This window comes from Plecotus auritus (assembly GCF_963455305.1).
Source record: "Plecotus auritus genome assembly, chromosome: 6".
NCBI classification, from domain to species: Eukaryota; Metazoa; Chordata; class Mammalia; order Chiroptera; family Vespertilionidae; genus Plecotus; species Plecotus auritus.
Window position 1 is genome coordinate 141,209,028 of NC_137773.1, and position 12,991 is coordinate 141,222,018.

The 12,991-nt window shown below is 47.5% G+C and overlaps 1 protein-coding gene across 9 annotated transcripts in view; it reads right to left on the minus strand.

The window, feature by feature from the left end:
• Positions 1–12,991, minus strand: part of ATP2B2 (ATPase plasma membrane Ca2+ transporting 2) — a 380,690-nt gene that overhangs the window by 296,092 nt on the left and 71,607 nt on the right. For 8 of the 9 annotated variants that reach the window (XM_080675183.1, XM_080675181.1, XM_080675175.1 and 5 more), the window contains exon 2: positions 3,353–3,396. The gene's annotated coding sequence lies outside the window, so the exon portion shown is untranslated. Of the gene's footprint in view, positions 1–1,683; positions 1,830–3,352; positions 3,397–12,991 lie in introns of all 9 variants that reach the window. The other variant, XM_080675179.1, reaches the window with a different exon arrangement.

Genomic DNA, 12,991 nt, shown 5'->3' on the forward strand with positions numbered 1-12,991 from the left:
AGGAAAGAACATGTGAGGACACCGGGAGAAAGTGGCTATCTACAAGCCAAGGAAAAGGGCCTCAGAAGAAACCACACTTGCCAACACCTTGATCTTGGCCTTCTGGCTTCCAGAACTGTGAGGAAATAAGTTTCTATTGCCTAAGCCACATAGTCTGTGGTATTTTGTTATGGCAGCCTTAGCAAACTAATACGGACCCCAAAGACAGTTCTAGGGATGGAAGACCACATGACATTGGCATTGGCTTTGGATAAAAAACGTTTTGAGAAAAAGAACTCTTTTGAGTGGAAAATGCTAATATATATTGCTGACTGGCACACATACACGCATATGGTGGGGGCAGAGAATTTTTCTTAACTATAACTACTCTTTGTGATAATAATATACGCAGTGAACATCCCATTGTGGGACATAGAAAATGCAGAAAAGCACAGAGAAGAAAATAACTTACCTGTTACCCTCCCACACTTCCCCACCCTCTCATTCTCTCATCTTTTTCTACTTTGCTTACTTATGTCCTTTGTATCTATTTTTAAAAATTCAGTTAGAATTAAATTTGGCAATTTGCCTTTTCACTTAGCACTGAAATCTGAATGTTTCCCCCTAAGTTATTAAAAATTCATCTCAACCATTGTATACAATGGCTGCCTAGAACCTTCCACTATCTATATGTGCCATGAGAGGCATCCCCAATCCCTGCTATTGCACTCATGGGTGTTCCCCATTTTTCACTGATAAAAACAATGCTGCCATAAACATCCCTGTAGATAAATCTTAGTATGTGTCTTGGGATATTTCCTCAGGGCAAACTCACTAAAAGTGGAATTACTGGTTACTCACATTTTGAAAGAGAAAACTTTTTTAAATTCCTAAAATGTTCTATAAAGTTATGCCACTCTGGGGGTGTAACAACTTCTAATCACACATATTAAAAGCTCCCTAGAATCTATGTAATAATTTTAGACATCTCTAAAAAAAATACAAAAGGAAGAACAAAGAAAACCTACACTATATGGCTATAGTCAATGCCAGAAAGTGATATCCATCCCTGGCTATGACAAAGTTGCCCTTCAGGTTAAAGCCTGGTTACTTAGAAAGGAAAAGGAAGGAGGGGGTCTGGCTATAATCACAACACTCGATGGAGTGGGTATGCATTTTACAGATTGGGAAACTGAGGCACAGAGAAGTACCGTCACTCACTTGTCCAAGGCTACCTACAGTTTGGGAATGAAGCAGTCAGGACTGAAAGTCAGTTTTGCCTGGCTCTACCACCAAGAGTTTAACCATTACACACACTACCTTAGGACAGGGTCTGTGGGGACAGGACGACTCCAGGATGGCTCCACATCCAGCCCAAATGTCCTGTTCCACCTTCTGATCTCACTGGCAACATGAGGCATTGGTGTGCAGGGATGGGAGGAGGCAGGGCTGGTGTGTGCCTCACAGGCACATGAGCCAACAAGGCCCACCTGATCCCACCAGGTGATGCTCCACCTGCTCATCTGGATCACAAATTCTCACTGACGTACTAAGTGTTTGAGAACAGCCACAGTGGTGTGACAGCCTAGAGAAGAATGCAGTAGCATGTCAGAGCAAGCATAGATAGATACAAAGAGGAAGAATAAAACCCTGTGGTAACAAGGACGTAAAACTGTGAATCAGTTGTTATCTGTATTTTCCAACCTTTTGAAAAAGTGACGTTGCTTTCACAGGCATGTGGTGGAAAAATTTAGGTCTTTGAAGTCAGATGGACATGGGCTTCTATCCAGCCTCTCACCGGTTGTGACCTTGGGCAAACTGCTTCACTTCCTGAGCCTCGGTCTCCTTACCTGCAGAATGGGGAGAAGCATTCTGTCTTGTTCTCAGGATGAACTGAAGTAAGAGGTTCCCATCACATCCTTAGCTCTGTGCCTGTCATGGGACAGGGACTCAGCAAATACAAGTTCCCATACAATTAACACCTTGCTGAGCCCTGGAAATGCAGAGTAGATAGGGCCCCCGCTCTTGGAGGAGCAAAGTGTGGAGAGGGAGAAAAATTATATTCTGAGGTGATAAGAACTTTAACAAAGGGACAAACCAAGGCTATATTATTTTCAGAAAATAATTTGTCTCTTTAGCTCCTGACCACAGGAAAATCAGAGGAGGAGGCCACATTCACTTTTGATAGATCTTTAATCCTTCCCTAGTATCACCTTTTACTTCTCCATCAAAAGTTACCTGTTCCATGTCCCAGTTCCCCAAACCCTGCTATCTGCTGGGGCTAATCTGGTCAGATAATTTCTACAATGGACATGGGTGCCCATGGGTTGCTGGACCACTCCAGATAGCATTTGGGGCTGGGGTTTGGGGACTAAAGCAACACATACTTATTACATAAAACTTGGAAAACAGAAAACCGAAATTGCTCATATTCTCATAAGTTAGAAATAACCACTACTAACCTACAGATGACATTTTGAAGGAAGCTTTTAAAGCATTCTCATCCACTCCCAAGGAGTGACACAGATGGTGGCAATTTGGGTGCTATGACAGGTCACGGGGAGGGGCACTGGTTGGGGAAGGTTCTATTCTATCAAACACGGGAACAAGCTTATTCCACCTAGGAATGAAGCCAGGTCCACACAAGCACACACCGTGAAGGACAATTTCTTAGACATTGCTGGGGAAGTAGAAGCCCCGGGCCACTGGCAGAACTCCCAGGCAGTGCCCCAGGCAAGGGAGGCTGTGTCCCCAAATGTTCATTTGTAAATGGATGGACTCACAGTCATTAAGCTCCCAGGGGATAGGCCTCTTCAGGCTCCCAGGCTGGGCTCAGGCCCTGGGCACATTACTCCCCCTTCTCAAGTACCCCCTCCCCAAACAAACAAAACTTCCATGATGGTGTTAAAAGATAGTAAAGGATGAATGACTGATATGATAGCCAGTCTGCACAGAAATATTGCTCTTTATCTCAAAAGGACATTTACTAATCCGAGTGCACCTCTATTTGGTAGGATATCACACCGAAGTAAAGATGACAACACCCAGGCTCTGTGGGGACTGGAAAGGGGAGAAGTCATACATGCAGGAAATATGTCCAAACTGCAGCTTCCAATCAGCTTGGAGCTCCCCTCTTCCTCCCTGCTACCTGCAGGCCCACAGGTTTTTGGGAGTGGCTGCTGAGAGCTCCAGTATTGGAAAGGTGGTCAGAGCAGCAGGGGTGGGAAGATAGGGGGTGGCTGACTGTACAGACAGGTGGTTTGCAAACCACTAACAGCTCTGGGGCCACTAACGGCGCTGAAGTGTGCACACCGCTATGGGTAGGGATCCTGAGTCCCCCCAGGTGAACCAAGGGTCTTGCTCAAACACTCACCTGTCTCCCGGGCTGCTCTCAGTCTGGCTCCAGGTGTGGGAAACCTACAAGCAAAGAGATCAGAAAGGCCCATCAGAGGGGCTTGTATTTTATAGGTCACAAACTGGTGGCCAGGGATCCAGATCTGGCTATTTCAAATTTGGTTGAAATTTTAATACTTGAACTGATCCCAGTATTTAGAAACCAAGGGATTTCATGCATTAGTCTCACTTTCTGAATCCCTTGGGGAGAGCTGCACCTCTGGGCCGAGTGCCAGCAGGGTGCTGCAGGGCTGGATCCACATGGGCTACCTCTGTAGACCCACAAATGCTCCTCTATCCCAACCTGTCTGCCATCTCCCTCTGCCCCCTACCTGGAGTTCAGCCCCTGCTCTGGTGTCTGCCCTTGACCTGGAAGCCCAGTATGTTCACCTTTTGGGTTTGCCTGGGCTCCCACGCCTCCCTTCCCTTTTCCTGCTCCAGACACAACAACTGAGAAATCCGGAGGGAGAATGCCAGGACCGTCCCTTGGAGAAATCCAGGGAAAGAAGATGGGGGCAGACTCCAGACAAAGTTTGGATGGGGAGCCCTGCTGCCCCCTCTCCAGGGTCCCTTTCCAATATTCTTGCTCTGCAGCTGTGGAGATGAGTCAGACAGGGTCCTGAGTGTTTAATAAAGGACATTTTGACAAAGGCATGGGCAGGAGAGGAGAAGTGAGGGTTCCTTTGCTACCACCCCTAGTCTGGAAGGGGGTGGGAGGAGAGAATGGTTTCCAGACCCAGGCACAGAGAGGGCTGCGTGGAAGAGACCCCAACAGAGTTGTCACCTGTGGACAAGGCATGCAGCCAACTTAAGGTGACTCTGAGGGAGAAAGCGAGCTGAGAGACTAAATACCCTAACGTTTCTCCCCCCTCACTCTATATCCTTCCAAAGCTCCACATTCCAGGGGTCCTCAAACTTTTTAAACAGGGGGCCAGTTCACTGTCCCTCAGACCGTTGGAGGGCCAGACTATAGTTTAAAAAAAAAAACTATGAACAAATTCCTATGCGCACTGCGGGCCCGGGACGAGTCAGCTGCTAAGCAGGACAGGCAGTGGCACCTGGTGGGCCGGATAAATGTCCTCAGCAGGCCGCATGTGGCCCACGGGCCGTAGTTTGAGGATGCCTGGAAAGCCAACAGGAAGCCAGAGGGGGAGAGGGGCACTGATGCATACAAGACACCTCCTGGGGCACAGGTGGGGAGAAAGGGTGGAGAGCGAATCTCAAGGGGCAAATGGCAGATGTCCAGCACAGTGGTCCTGTTTCTGTTCACCCACAGGAGCCTCAGGCCCCAAGGCAAGGCTAACCAGGTCCTCCCAAGTGTCAGGAGCTCAGTTCTACCCCAAGGCCTATTAGTTGGTGCCAAGCCTCTGTCCTGCTCACCTGGCCTGAACTCCAGTTTTCTGCCATATCCCCCAGTGCCTGCCCCTGCCCTGGCCCCCAGCATTTGGAGCTTAGCCCAGGTTCTGAGTCCCCCTCACTGCCTCTGCCTGTTCTCTTCCACTAGACAGCCTTCAAATTCCTCTCACTGTGGAGGCAGGCTGTTCCATTCTGGGAAAGACAGCCCAGCCCAGGTTCCCAGAGGTCCGGGAGCACAGCTGCAGGCACGAGGCTGACACAGTGGTCACAGGACGCACAAAGTGGCCAGCGGAGGACTCCCCTCCCCAAATCTCTTCTGGGAAAAGCACTAGCCTGACAAGAGGCAACCATGTGCAGGGTTTCCTGGAACCCAGAGTCGGAAGTGACCCAGGAGATCATCTGCTCTGGTACCTACTTTGGTCAGATGGGAAAACAGGCCAGGAAATGAGTGGGCCTTGCACAGGCCACACAAGCGGATACTGACAGAGCCAGTGCTTTGTCCGCCAGGCTGTCTCTTCCTCCTGGCCCAGAACACATGAGGGCCTGGCTGTGTCAGGCGACTGATGTCAGGCTGGGCTTACTCGATTTTACAACATCAAGGGATCTCCAGTTCATTCACACCTCACCCCAACTTCCTGAGGCAGGCACTGTTAAGATTCCCGTGTTACCGATTAGCAAATTCAGTCCCTGAGAAGTTACCTAACATCCTTAGACCAGCACAGTCGGTGAGTTCTGAGGCAGAGGCAACACCATCGGCAGTAATAACTAGCATTGCCGACGAGGGTGCTTTCTCCAGGCTGGCCCTGTGCTGAGGTCCTCCAACACCTTATCCCACTGTTCGCTTGTTTGTATTAACTTTTTCCACTTGGCTAAAACATGGAATGAATATATATATATATATATATATATATATATATATATATATATATATTACATGGAATATATATATATATATATATATATATATTTCTTCAGCTTTATTGAGGCACAACTGACATATAACATTGTGTACACTTAAGGTGTAAAATGTATTCATCTGATATGCTTAGTAATGATCAGGTCATTATATGTCATTACCACCATCGTGTTAGCTAACACCTCCATCACATCACAGCATTACCATTTCTTTGTTGTGGTGAGAACATTTAAGATCTACTCTCTTAGCAACTTTAAGTGCACATCTCCCCTAGTGTCAATCGGATAGGACTAGCCATGTGGCTATTCAGACGCCTCCTGACTGTTTTGCTCCACACACTCTCTTTTTGACCCTTTGTGGGCCTCTTCCTGATGTCTCAGGTTATGGGAGGCAGAGAGCTCAGTATTGGCCATCTGTCACACCCAGTGCCCTGTGATATTCAATGGGCCTCCCCAGCTTGGGTGTCCCTGTTGCACACACAAGGCCCTGAACTCATGCACATGAGCAAGGTCCTGGGCTGTGGGCAGCGAGGCCGGTGCCCCTTTCTTCCCCAGCAGGAACTGTTGGGATGAAAGATTGATGAGCAATCTGTCTTCACTGGTGAATTTTTAATTATGGAAGAAAGAAGACCCCAGCCCTTGGCCTAAACCAAGGCAGGCTGCTTCTTGGGTGTCACCACTGTTAAATTTCATCCACAAGGACAACAGCTGTGAACCCTGGGTCCAAGTTTTTCTGTCCATAAATAAAGGTGAGGGATTGAGATGGGGGTAATCGGTGGAAAAACTGCCGGGCCCCCAGCATGGAAAGTTCTGGAGCAAGATGAGGGAGAGTGAAATCAGGACTCCTAAAGGGTCTTGGGTAAGTCGGACATAGGGGCAGTGTGTCTAGGAGCCTGGGGGCCATGCCAGCTGTCAGTCTATGATTCTTGCCCTTCTACATTGCAGGTGTAGAAGGGCACACACCCTGGATCCTCTTACAGTCAATGAGCTAAGACAGTGCTGAGCGTGGAGCATGGTCGCTCGGCAGGGGCCCCAACTCCAGCCTTGTAGACACAGGAGAGACCAGGCTTCAGATCACTGCCCCAGGGAGAGCAGGATGCTTGTGAGATTATCCATGATTCAGTTCTGTCCAATTTCACAAGCCAGACACTAAAGAAACACAAAAGCCTGGGTTCGAGTCTCTGCATCATTTACTGGTCCATGTTCTTAAGCAAGTCACTTCAACCTCCTGAGCCTCAGTTTTCTCTTCCATAAAATGAGGTTAGAAACAGCCACTGAATGGAGAAGGTAAATGAGAAGGGGAAACACTGAGTGCTGTGCCCGGCATGCAGTAAATTCCTGATAAACATTAACTGTAACAAAGAAGACTAAACCACCAACTCTACTCTCACACTAGCTAAAAACAAAACTCACAATAAAATGACACCCAGGGCAAGAATTTGGGTGAGAGATCATTTTGGCTTAGAGGTTGCAGTGCAGTCAGGCAAGGCTTTCAGGAAGAGAGGACCTGGAAAATGCACTTGCGAGTGCTTGCATCCTTTGTGAGTTCAGGGACTGAAATCTCCCTGGTGGGAAGCCTTGCCCAGCCTGAAGTCCTTTCCAGGCAAACTGGCATCAGTGAGTGTATATCTGATTTGCAGTGGTACTACTGTTTAGACAATAAAGTCACGAGTCAATGGCAACCAGGAGCCCGAGACTTTCCAGCTCATATCCCACCTCCTCCAGGAATCTTTCCAGGACTGCTTCAGCCCACATGGATCCCACGCTTCTCATGTGCCAATAGCACTCAAAGCCCAAACCACACACCCTAAAGAGCCTTCTTGCAGGGAAGGAGCCCTGGGTTTTAGTCCTAGCGTGGCCCCCTGCTCCCTGTAAAATATTGGGCAAATGCCAGCCACTCTCTCGGCCTCAGTTTCCTTTATCTGTGAACAAGGGAGTTGGACTAGACTAGAGTTTCTCAGGTGACACCAGGGAGCACTAGTCTTTTGAGAGGCTCCTGCAAACATGGCACTGTGTTTCATGCTGGAGCCATTGCCTTCCTAGTAGATTTCAGAAAGCAATGACTAAATAGATCAAGGCTCTGCTCAGTCCTGCAACATAGAAACCAGCTTCGTTTCTTTGCTTGACTCAGCTTTTCCCAAACTACCTTGACCTTGGAACATTTCTTTGAGTAATGTCTATTGACACACCACAAAACTAGCATTCCTCAGAACCCACTTTGGGAGGGAATGCTAGTTTCAAAGATCTCTCAGGTACCTTCCTGCTCTGTCAATAGGGGATTTAATGAAAGTCTGGGGTGTGGAATTTTACTCTCTGGGTAACTTTTTCAAAATATCTGCTTTATTTCTGGCCAAGATGGGAGGACACCCTCCTCCAGGTCCCACAGCAGCCACAATGTCTGGATCTCTACCACAACAATCCTTGCGCTGCAGTCGGGGACACGTCTCCTTCTGCAGTGGACCACAAGCATTTGAGCAAGGGACCATGTCTGGACACTGAGGTGTCCCAGGGCTTGACAGTGTGCTGAATAAATATTTTTGAATAAAGGAGATTTAAAATATTTGACAAATAGTATGGCCATGGCATGTACCAAGAGGTCCACAAGCTATAAATAACCTACAGGGCTCTCCTGACCATGCTAGTTAGTTGAACATCAGCCTGGAGGAAGGACAGAAGGAAGGAAGGAAAAAAGGAAGGAAGGAAAAAAGGAAGGAAGGAAGGAAGGAAGACCGGAATTGCAAGAACTGCATGAGAGAATATACCTATTACCTGGAGAGGAAAAGCACTTTCTAAGGCAAAACCCAATGCTGTGTTTTTAACCTTTCCCCACTCGGGGCTTTTCTGACTTGGCTGTTCAGATCTGGGAGTGAGGTCTGGGGGCTGCAAAGACCACCCCTCCCTGCCACGGGCCCCAGCTGGAGCCAAGGCCTTTTCTCTGTCCTCAACAGAGTTGGCAGCAGCTTTAGTATTTCAAATATTCTTCTGAAATCTGAGTCCAAAATGGACCATTTTTTCAAGTAAATAATACCCTTGATGTTAGTGTTGCTGCAGCAGGCTCAGCAACCCCCTAAACCCAGAGGTGAGGACACGCAGGGAGCCATCAGAACACAAGGTAACCCAAACCCCGGACCTTTTGGCTCCATCCGCCAGATCACCTGCCTTCCAGGGGCATGAAGAGTTAGTGAGACACTTCAGGCATTGGCTTATCTAAGAGACATACTGTTTTCTGATCAGACCTGATAATGCCACAGGGAAATTCAGAAAGACCACACCATGGGGACCCTATACTGTCATGGGCTTTAGGGACCCTGGGTTAGGGGTGATAGAGACAGGATGGAGAAGTCTGGTGGCCAAAGGTAAAACTGGAAAAGGTCAGGGCCCTCTCTGAGTGATGGGCTGCACCTGACGCCTGCTAAGCACTGATGGGCTGGCTTCAGATTTCCATATTGGTTTCCCTCCTCGGTCAGGATTTGAAGTAGATACCACCCAGTTTGAGTTACAGAATCTGACTCACGGCTTCCTGACCCTTCTGGGAGGCCTACAGGAAAGGTGCGATTTCTCAGGAGGGTCAGGCCCAGGGCACATGCAAAGGGCTCAGAAGGGAGTGTCTGGGACAGCATGTGAACTGAAGCTTCCTCCAGGGCAATGTTTCCCCTCCTGCACAAGAGTGGCATCTATACTCAGACCCTTCAGGGGTGACCCTCATCCCCACCATCACTCCATGCACGCTGCAGGGAAAACACTCCCAGGGGAGAGTCCGAGGTGACTTTTACCACCTCTCCAATACTTGCTAAGTTCTCTCCTAACCAAGAACAGGCAATGTCTACCTAGAATTTAACCACACTAGTAGGAAGCAATGTCTACCCAGAATTTAACCACACTAGCAGTTTGCCTACTTTTTAACAATTATTTTTACAGTTACTTTTTATTTATAACAGCTATTACCATGTTTTCCCATTATGGTAGCAGTAAGGTTTCATTCTAAAATTTATTTAGGTTAAAAAAAAAAGTGAGCTCATTTGAATAAAGACATTAAGTACTTTCTAGTGCAGGTGATCTAATCTACAGGTGTGGAGGGAGGTGTATGAATGACTGGAGTCTGGGAAACATGAATCTAGTCCAATCTGCCCACATCACAGATGGGTGCACTGAGTCCAAAGGGGAGCAGCCTTGCCCAAGCACACACAGCAAGAGCTGGAATGAGGGTCAGTAGATTCTTTCTGCTTGTGAAGCCCAGCTGTGAACACCTCCCTCAGTGTGGTCCTTACAGGGCAAAGGAAATGTGGCCTCATAGCTCTGCTGCTTCCAGGACACTGGGGGCTCTGCAGAGGCCCAAACTGAGACTTACTTATTGTTTTATCCCACAGAAATAGTCACAGAATTGGTGTTCAGTGAGAATCTGGTAAAAGGGCTGCATGGGTGAAGGGGTTGGTAGGTAGATGGATGGATGGATGAATGGGTGAGTAGATGGATGGATAGGTGGATGGATAGGTATAAGGATGGCTGGAGAGACAGATAAGTGAATAGATGGAGATATAGATGGAGAGAGAGGGGATGAGGGGAGACACGAATAAATTGTTTGATGACTTAGGATCTCTCTCCCCACTTCACCCATCCAAGGGTATTTTCATTCTGTTAGAGAACTAGCAGAATTTCTCTAAGACAAAAGAATTAATGGTGAAATTTCAGGTACCATAACAGACTGGTAGAGATAACCTTCTCCAGTTTCCATTTTGCCAGCGAGACCTTGAGGCAAAGGTGAACAACAGTGCCCAGAAAGCCCAGAGTCTCTGCTTCTCATTTTGTTTTTAAAACGCTCTGACCTTGGATAAACTCCCTCCCTTTCCTGGACCTCTGTTTCCCCATGTGTAAAATAAGGGGTCGAGTCAAATGAGTTCTACTATCTCAGCATCCTGTGGCCCTCCAATGCCTTCCAGAGGCCAAAGCCTCCCCAAGCACCTCCAATGCTGACTATAGGCACTTAATCTGTCAGTCAGATTTGGCTTCTGCAAAGTGATACGCTGAAGGCAGCCAGTCAAGTCGCCCCCCAAGAACAGAATCAGCAAGAGGGCTCTGCCTTTGGACCCAGAGTATACAAAGGAGAAAACAGCCCAGCCTGGTGTGGTTGATCAGAGCACATGCCTGGGTTGTAGGCTCAATCCCCAGTGGTGGTGGAGGTGGGGTGGGGTGGGGCTGCAAGAGGCAATTGATCAATGATTTTCTCTAATCATTGATGTTTCTATCTCTCTCTCTCCCCCTGCCTCTCTGAAATCAATAAAAATATACTTTAAAAAAAGAAACAAAGGAGAAAACATCTGAATGGCTGTGACATGAGGTCAAGTTCTCAATCCCCAAATAATGCATCTCTTTGCATATAAAACTGTCATGTACAGGGTGTGGACAAACCAAAGGTGAGAAGACAAGGGAGGGGTCAGAGGTAGAGGCTCAAAGCACAGGTTCCTGGGTCAGCCAGACCTGAGTACAAATCTTGTCCTTGCCCCTTCTTCGCTTGTGACCTTGGGTCAGTTCTCCCTGTCTCTCTGAGAAGCATCATTTTCTTCCAAAACAGGGGACATATTAGTTCTCCACTTCATTGGATAGTTGAGAGAATTGAAGGAGATAATCCATGTATATGGTTGGGGGGCTCCAAAGATGTCAGCTCATTGTCCTTCTGTTTGTAAACTGCCAGGGAGAGCCTGGATCTAGTCCAGTAGGATTTTCCCCAGTGGGCAGCATGGGTATGGATGCTTGCTCACTTACTGCGTTTATTGAGCATCTACAATGTGCCAGGCCCTTTCCTCTGCTCTGGGGATTCAGTGGTGAGCTAAGGCAGTTCTAGTGTCTGACCTCATAGAGTTTAAAGTTTAGGGGAAGGGATGGGAAGATGGTCATTTACCAAATGGTCACTCAAATAAATGTGAAGTGTCAGGTTCAGTAAAAGGGAAAGTGGGGTAGAGCGGGGGCTGTGAGGGGCCCCCTTTGTTCTGGGCAGGGTCATCAAGGAAGTGACTTGTGCTGAGACCTGAAGGATGTGCAGGCTGTGATCAGGTGAAAGTGGTGGAGGTGGGGGATTGGGTCACAAAAACAGAGGTTTAGCAAGTACAAAGGCTCTGTGGCAGGAGGAGCATAGCACATTCAAGGCTCTGAGAGGAAGCCAGTATGGCTGCAGCAGAGAGTAAGGGACAGCATAGTGTCAGGGAAGCTGAAGACATGAGCAGGGGCCTGGCTGCCCAGAGACTCATGGGTCACAGGCAGGGCTTTGGGTTTATTTCCTGGGAAAATGGGAAGCATTAAAGGGCATAAAGTGGAAGAGTGAGGAGGCCAGTCACAGTGATGTGGAGAATGGACGTAGAAAACCCAGAGGAGAGGTTGAGAGCAGTGAGGCAGCCATGCTACTGTCCAGGCAAGAGACAATGTGGCCCAGACTGGATGCTGGCCATAGAGTGGACAGTAGGCAGGAACAGCCCTCATCCAAATTTTGGCATATGCAGGGAAATGATGCCTGTGAAGTCCACTAGGACTTCTCCTGTTCCTTTCAGTGTAGTTTCTTAAGGCCCTAAAGTTCAATCTCAGCCCCATGGACCAAGGCAGGCCCTCCCCAGAGGCCTCCGTGCAGGACAACTTCCCTGGAATAGTATTGTCCATGCAATAGTTAATGTGATGCCACTTGCAATGCTCATCCACAGACTTCACAGTTTACAACCACCTTTCACAGACATTATCATATGTGATCTTCATAACCATGGTCAAGATGAGAGAACTCCAAACTCCAACCTCTTTCCTGACTCCTTTTTTGTTTAATCCTCACCCAAGGACATGTTATTTATTTTAGAGAGAGGCGAAGGAGAGTGAGAGAGAGAGAGGAAGAGAGAGAGAGGAGAAACATTATTGATCAGGTAGCTCCTGTATGCTTCCCGACTGGGGATTGAACCCAAAACCCTTTGGTGAATGGGGTGATGCTCCAACTAATGGACTCCCTTTTGAATAATAAAAACAATAATAATCATATAACTATTGCTATTCAGTTAATTTTCATTATTTGCAGTAATCATGTTCTACAAAACTGAATTAGTGAATACTGAAACCTTGTTCCTAGGGGAAATACAGGGTTAGGTTCCTGCGAACCTCTATTCACAGCCTTTTCATCAATTTACCAACACATAACTTTGTTTTATCTATGTTTCTGTGTAAAGACACCTTATTTAATATCTACTGTTGACTCATTAACATTGAACTCGTGGTCAACAGTGCTATAACTCACACCTGAAGAAAGCTCATCTGACACACTCATTTTCTCCATAAGACACATCACAACCTTCTTGGCTTCGGAACACTAGACAGCATAGGG